Genomic DNA, 8,758 nt, shown 5'->3' on the forward strand with positions numbered 1-8,758 from the left:
TATTTCTTTAGTCTAGTAATTATTAAAAAGTTTTGCTATAACTTGTAATGAACAATCTAATAAGTCTATTTGGGATAATTTTTACAGTTTTTAAGTAGGAAAAATTACACAAATCCCATATTTAAGACACCATATTATATAATATCCCTTAATATTTTAAAAATTACATAAAATCCCTATTTGCATATTTACTCTTGATACATATGCTATAACTTGCACACCCTATTTTCTCTCCTGTTTTCACGCCATCTCTCTTTCTTTTACACATCATCCCTTTTTTTCCCCACAAATTACTCCCCTAAAATCTTTCCCTTTTTTAGTAGATTTTGAGCAAACTTCATTCTCTAATATTTCAACTGATTTCAACCGTAATCATTAGTCCTTTAATTTCAAAAATTGACAAATTCTTCAAAGAGGTTAGCTTTTGATTTATGCTTTAAAATCCTTTTGTGTTAATTTGTTTTACCTTCAATGGCTAATGAAGATTCTCCCTCATTCAGCTTGAAAAATTCACAAATTGAAACACAAAAAGTTGTTCATGATAGTAATCAAGTCCTGGGTTTTACTCCGGGCAATTTTGATTACACCAAATTAGATTTTAGTGAAAAACGATCAAAGCAGCGGAACGATCTTGAAAACTTAAAGATTTTAAGAGAAGCTATTGCTGCTAAAAATCAAGTTTCTGACATGTAAATGGAAGATCAGAATAAAATTGAACAAATTTCCAAATCCCCATCGGAGCAGGTATTATTTTCGCAACTAATTCGTAAATGGTGATTCATATAAGTGGTTCTTTTAACTAGTGATTCATATGAGTGATTCATATAATAACAAATTAACAAATTAACTAGTTACTTAGTGATTCATATTTTTTTTGGTGATTCATACGGGTGATTCATATGGGTGAATCAATAAAATGATATTTTAATTGGTGATACATATATTGTGCTGGTGATTCATAGATAGTGATTCGTTTGACTGATTCTTTTAACTGGTGATTTATATGGGTGATTCATAGAATTGTATATTAACAGATTAAGTGGTGTTTCATATTTTTTTGGTGATTCATATGTATGAAACACGAAAATAATATTTTAATTGGTGATGCATATATGGTACTGGTGATTCATAAATGGTGATTCATATAATTGGTTGTTTTAACAGGTGATTCATATAGGTGATTCATTTATTTTCAGATTAACAGATTAATTGATTAATTGGTGATTCATATTTTTTTGGTGATTCATATAGGTGATTCATATGGGTTCTACAGCAAGGTGATCTAAACAGTTGCTAAATATGTTCCTTCTTTTCGACATTGATATCATGCACTGAGGAACCAAACAGTTGCTAAATATGTTCCTTCTTTTTGACATTGATATCATACATCGAGGAACCAGCAAGGTGATCTCCATTGCTACCACAAATGCGAGAGACTTGAGGAACACATTGCCATCCCTTACTGATAACGATGCTACTAGGGTAATAGGCAAGTTGATTGCAGAGCGATCAAAAGAAGCTGATGTCTACGCCATTGGATATGAACTCAGGAAGAATGAGTGAATAAAGGGCAGACTTGGGATTATTCTTGATACTATTCAAAAAAAATGGAATCATATTTGTTTGAAATTTCACCTTGTGTACTCTTGACTTACTACCAACTACTTTAGATATTTTTCAGGATCAGTAATTCCCAACTATTACAATCCATATGCCTTTCTCTATATTGGAGCTTGTCTTTGTAGCATAGGATAGTGTTATATTTTGCAAAAAGATTGTTCTGCTACTGTGGTAGTGGTGAGACCTATTTCAGTACCATGTTTAAGTTTGCAGTCCTCTTTAGAGAAAATATAAGGCTCTCGGGCAGCAACCTGTAACATACAAGAAAAATTTGTATAAATTTCCAAGAAAGTAGAAGTAAAGTATATGCAGAAACAAAATTTAATTATTTTGCCAAACAAATAAAGATGGGGCATAATGGAAAGACATAATATATGCCCATACCATCAACGGGGCATATATTTAGTCATGTAAATACGTTTACTTTAGTCCTATGCTTTCTAGGAGTTTCTTAGCTTTAGTAGGAGACTTTTATGACAACACAAAGTTGGAGAGCTTCTAGAACTCTCAAAGTTTTGGTTTAATATGCTAGTTTAAGATGAAATTTTAATTGGATAAATATGGTTAATGAGGATTCATATAGCCGATCCCAACTTATTTAGGACTGAGGCCTAATTGTTGTTTATACAAATAACTCAAGACCTGCTCATTACATGAGCTAAAATCAGCAGCCAACTGTACTGAATCATCTATATACTTCATTATTAAGGAGACAATTCTCCTAGATAAGGCAAAGTTAGGACCAAATCTAACCATACGAATCATGATAAATCAACTAATGCTCCATGGACTCGACATATATGCAGAAATTATTTAAACTCTTGTAAGGCAAGAATCACAAAAAGTTGGCAGATATCCCCAACATCAGTTTAAACAAGAACATAGGATTCTTACATCTAAGTGTTAATTTACTGATCTCATAATGTAGAAGAGATCTAACTCGCATAAGGCCTAATATTTGAATCACCAATATGAATCACTATTTATATGAATATCCAATTACATGAATAACCAGTTATATGAATCACCAATATGAACCACCATTTATATGAATATCCACTTACAAGAATAATTAGTTATTTGTATCACTTATATGAATCACCAGTTATATGAATCACTTGTTATTTGCATCAACAGTTACATAAATCACCAATATGAATCACTATTTATATGAATCACCAACTACATGCATCACTAATTACATGAATCATCAGTTACATAAATCACCAATATCAATCACCATTTATATGAATCACCAACTATATGAATCACTAATTACATGAATCATCAGTTACATTAATCACCAATATAAAAAACCAACTATATGAATAACCTACTATATGAATCAACAATTAGCTAATATACAAAACATTTCTCTTTCAATTGTAAACAAAATATATCCAGATATAAGCATTACCAATATGAATCACCAGTTATATGCATCACCAATATGAATCACTAGTTATACGAATCTGTTATATGAATCACCAGTTATTTGAAACACCATTTATATGCATCACCTATATGAATCACCAGTTATATGAAACACCAGTTATATTAATCACAAGTTATATGAATCACCGGATATATGAATCATCAAATAATCATCATCGGATATATGAATCATCAAATAATTATACTTACATAAATCCTTGAATTATTGTGCATTGTATGCAGAACTAGATTTCAAGTGGAGGCATATTTGTGCAGATGTATCAAAGTGATACATATGAGTTCCAGATGTATCACTATGATACATCTGTTATCAGATAGTTACAAAAAGTCTGCAAATCAACTTACCATCATATGCATGACTTTGTCTCATTCAAAATCTGAAGAAAAAGTTTCACAGCCATACCATTATGAATCTCCAACGCTGATAAATTACCTTAAACAACGTATTTGGCATGAATTCTTTTCAGAGAAACATCAATTTTCAATTGAATTGCTATGACGTCCATTAAATCGCAGTATGACATTTTTTTATTAATTACAATACTGTCGACCCGATAGTTATTGTACCTTATTTTTGAAACCCATTCCCTGAAATGATGCAACAACACCGTCACGAGTTCCACTGAAGATTACCAGAAATTTTAGAAGGGAGATCAATTTTTTTCTCAAAATTCAAAAAATTCGATCTTGTAATCTGGTATGGTTCAAAAATATTGGTTTGCTTCAACTTTGAGCTCATGTTGAATGAAATTGTGTTTTTAACGCTTGTAACTGTTTTGTCATGATTTGCATAGTTTAAATAAGAGAAAATCTATTACTTCCTTAGATATTTCACCCCAAATAAGAATGTCTTTGAAGAATAGCCTTTCTTACTTTTTAATATACTAAAAGTACCATTTTACCCCTTTACACCTTAAATATATTTTTAATCTTTCCATACTATTTATCACTCAAATTTTGTTTTTTATTATTTTTACTTTTTAATTTTTCCTTTACTTTTATTATTATACTTTTTTCACTCTTTTTTTCCTTTAAATTTATTATTGTGATTTTTATTATTTTTAATTTTTATTTTTTCCTTTAATTTTATTTTCATGTTTTACCCATTGTAATAAGCTCAGGTGACGAGAAATTTCATAAAGCTACAAAAAAATTTCATCTCAAAGCTTGAGCTTCAGATTTCTCTCTTCCCTTTGGTGTAATTGCATTCTAACTTTAGGATTTTTGATTTTGCCATTCATCTCTCTGCACTTTAGGAAATTTCTCTCATTTTATCATAATCTTATTGCGTGCATTTGAAGTATTTGTTACCTAGCAATTTTTTTGAGCTGAAAATCACTTTTCTTTTTCGTGAATCACATTTTATAATGCATAGATTAATTTATAAACTCTATTTTTTTCTATCTATATCACCTTGATGAAAATGCGTTTTGGGTGGTTTCTCTACTCACTGATCTCACTATTGTCCAGTCAGTAGGTTGTTTAGATTTGGATTTTGGATGTTTTGTGTAGCCATTGGGTCAATTTTTTTGTCCAATAAATTTTATTTTGCAGCTTGATTCTTATTTTTTTGTTAATTTTTAATTTGATAGTTGTTTTTATCTTTATAACTCTGCAGATTTTGGTAATCATGTCTAGAAGGACAAATAGTGTCAAGTATTTTATTGATTCTAATGATTGGTTCAAGTCATACCCCCGTTGGAGAGGGGATTCAAATTATCATACAATGATAACGAGATTTTTTGATGACACACAATTGTCATTGTTAGAGAAAGAATTTTTTGGAAATTTGATGAAATTAGTTACCATATATGGCAGATTTTGATTTGGATGCTTCATAATCCATTTTTAAAAAAAAGCATCCTTTCATCTGTGACATTGAAGCATTTGATAATCTGTCGAGCTGGAACACTGATTTTTGGGCGTCATCGAGTGTGGATTGAATACGTTGAAATGGTAGGTTTACTATTCATTTTTGTACTTATGGTAACACATATATTCTAATTGTATTCATTTTTCATATATTTTAAGTGCAAAAAATATATATGTTAAAGGAAAAGATGTGTTGCCCGAATGTTTAGTGTTTGGCTCTTATGCTATGGATTCGAAAGAGTGATTTTATTCACTTTCAACTTGTGGTGGAACTTTGAATGACCCGGTATTATCACTTACTATCCTAATCTATATTTGGATTGGATAATATCTACCTGCTATCTTTGTAACTTTGGTGTAAAGTTGTAACTTTTCTATTCACTAGTAGAGCCATGTGTATAGTTAGAAGGGCGAAAAGGGGTCATTCGATTGTTAGTTTAATCTTGATTTGTCTACCTGTTTTAACTTTATTTTCATTTCATTGTAGAAACAAAGTCAATTTTGTTAACAAGATCCCTCTTGTTCCGATTTATCGTCCTATCACAAGGTTTGGCTCATTTCTTAATTGCATGATACTAAGTAGGCGCTTTGCCATAAAATTTATAAAGTTGGAGTTGAAGATAGAGTAATGTTTAATTTGTATGTGGCATTACTGACATTTCAGGAAGTTAGCTGCACAAATCACAAACAAACAGCAGAAATCAGCAGTTGAGGTACAGTGTCTATCCCCTCCTGGTATATTTTATAACTGAGTTGTTGCTAACATTGTATATCCACAGATAACAAAGCCACTAATCCCGGTGGCACCAATTAGAAATGAAATAGAAAACTGCGTTATTATCGATGCTGAAGATTACAAGGCCACTGGTTATTCTGACGTGCTAATGTTTGTGCAACATACTGAAGCAATGATGGAGGAAATTGATAGATGGTAAGCTTATATGATCTATATATCTTGGTTATGAATATAATTCTTGTGTATTGCATTGATGTGTTAAATCTTTGATTCAGGATGAGGAAATTGAGATGGAAGATGCAAAAGATTGGTCAGTTGTGGACATAGATAGTTCTGATAAAAAGAACGAACTCACTGTAGTGGAATACATTGATGACATCTATGCTTACTACAAGAAGGATGAGGTAGAGATATTATCTCCACTCTTCCTATTTGTTTGTTAGAATTTTTTTTTATTTACAACTTGTACATGCTTATTACCCCACTGTGTGGGAATACACTGGGTTTGTTGTTGTTGTTGTACATGCTCATTAGGATTATGTCGTGTAGAGTTAGAAGAAGTCCTATATTTTTCAATTGATTATCCAATTCTTTTGGATAGGATCTCATTAAGCTTAATAGATTGCCAAATTACTCACAAAACCTAGTCTAATTTCAACATGGACTGCAATTTTTAGTCAGTAAAATAATAGGTGCAGAACATAGGATATATAGACACACAGAGGGTACACTTGGCCTATTTTTATTGTGATGCTATTCTATCAAGGATGATTAATATTTCAATTTTAATTGAAAATCTGGAAAGAAATAGAGGTGTATTTTTTACCCCTTTCTTTTAATGTTATTTTCAATAACAGATCGCTGGCTGTGTCCTTCTAAACTATATGGAACAACAATTTGATATCAATGAGAGGATGAGAGGCATCCTCATTGATCGACTAATTGAGGTATATAGTGTTTGTTGTTGCATGTCATTTCTGAGTTTTATGAAGAAGAATGTGATAATTTTAGGTGTCATTTAACGTCTAATCCAATTTATAGGTTCACTACAAGTTTGAACTAATGGAGGAGACCTTGTATTTGACTATGAATGTCATCGATAGATTTCTGGCAATTCAGTCAGTGATTAGGAAAAAACTTTAGCTTGTTAGAATAATAGCTTTACTTCTTGCCTGCAAGTATGAAGAGGTTTCTATGCATGTAGTGGAGGATCTAATTTTGATCTCTAAAAAGGCTTGTGCCAGGAAAGAAGTGCTTGAAATAGTTAGTTTAAAGACCAAAATCTTACATTATTAGAACTTGTATCTCTATTTTGTTCTTTTTCGCTAAATAATTTCAATTGTTTTCTTATCCACAAGAGAAGTTGATGGTTAATGCCTTACAGTTCAACATGACAGTACCTACAACTTATGTATTTATGCGGTAGTTCTTTAAAGCCTCTCAGTCTGATAAGAAGGTTGGTTAAATATCTTTGTCACATGAAGAAGTAATGCAACAATCTGAATCACTACTCATACAACTTTTTGTCATTGTTTAAATCAGGTAGAGCTCATATCTTTCTTTTTATCGAGCTATGTCTGGTTGAATATGAAATGCTTAGATTCCCACCATCAATGTTTGCTGTTGCAGCTGTCTTTACTGCTCAATGCACTCTCGGTATGTCCAGGGAGTGGAACGCAACCTGCGAGAAGCATAGCAACTATGACAAGAATCAAATTTTGTAAGTATATTTTATTTTTAAAGATTCTTGTAAATGTACATCTCTTTATTGAATAGACAAAGTTGTGTAATTGTGAGCCTTATTTTCTACGACAGAGAATTTTCAAAATTAATGGGTTCTTTCTATCAGAAGGCAACAGTTGGGAAGCTTACTGGCATGCACCAAAAGTATAGCACGTCTAAATATGGCAATGCCATAAGATGTGAACCAGCTTCTTTTCTGTCAGAAGCCTGGTTCTAGGATAAGAAGAACACATGCGGGGGAACGACATACTTTGCCAGAGTTGTATTGAATAAAATTGTTGGTGTGTGCGCAACATATCTTTCCCCAGGCTCTGGGAAAAGGTAAGGGTGTTTTTGAGTTCTTTTGCTACTGAGAGAACCATGTGTTTATTTGTTTTTTTCATGTACATTATTTAACATTGTTGGTGTTTTGTGAAATATCTTGCTTTCCATACTTTTTCTTGAATACAAACATTAGAAAGTTAAAATTTCTTCTTAACAGTATAAAGCTTAAGTTATTAGAAGCTTGGACTAATAACACACTTAACAACTAATGTGACTAGAAGCTTGGTGGACACACTTAATTCGAGGACAATATGATTTGATTTATTCATTATTATTTTAGCCAGTTATCAGTTTATGGAGTTAGTTGGAGACATGTTCCTTCAACTCCTTATTCAGACAGTACTTAGAGGCTTTCAGATTCAGTATTCAGACTTATGTTCAAATTTGATTTAGTTTTCAACTGTTTTGGGTATCTTTCACCTATATGGATATTATGTTTTGACAGATTCTTTATTCAGTTGAACCTTATGACCTACATGTTCATGTTTTCCGCATTATTATGTTATATATGTAATGTACAGGTACAGATATTAGTCATGGGTTAGTTTGTGGTCCCTCGGGGTCATGAGCACCGTGTAGCATTCCGATTCAGAAAATTAGGGTGTTACAATCAGACCTGCAGGAAGTCGATGCTGATGCTACTATTGCAGATTTTAACAAACTTAAAAGAAAAGCCATTGGCACTGTCCTTTTCCTATATTGTGTTGGTAGTAAGCCAGCTATTGTTTCGACGATGATCCTTTGTGTTTTCTACAAATCTAAATCCAAGAAAATTCTTTTAACCAACTGAAGGTCCTTGATGAACAAGCCCTGAAGAGAATTTTGGGCATAATTTCTCAAAATTCTGCTGATAATGTCTTATTTAAGACCTTTTATTTTTACTGCCGACAGAATTCTCTGAAAGAAATCCAGATTTAGCACCATGAGTGATTTTCCCCACCAGTCTGATGGTGTCTCAGAATCAACGCACTAAACAGGTTTGGGTGGAAAATTATACTCTAGCTTTGA

At 32.0% G+C, this 8,758-nt stretch overlaps 1 pseudogene; it reads left to right on the top strand.

Annotated features, from left to right (window-relative positions):
• Positions 1-471: 471 nt before the first annotated feature.
• LOC107865389 lies at positions 472-7,643 on the top strand (annotated as a pseudogene).
• Positions 7,644-8,758: the final 1,115 nt, after the last annotated feature.

This window comes from Capsicum annuum, chromosome 3, assembly GCF_002878395.1.
Source record: "Capsicum annuum cultivar UCD-10X-F1 chromosome 3, UCD10Xv1.1, whole genome shotgun sequence".
In the NCBI taxonomy this organism is placed as follows: domain Eukaryota; kingdom Viridiplantae; phylum Streptophyta; class Magnoliopsida; order Solanales; family Solanaceae; genus Capsicum; species Capsicum annuum.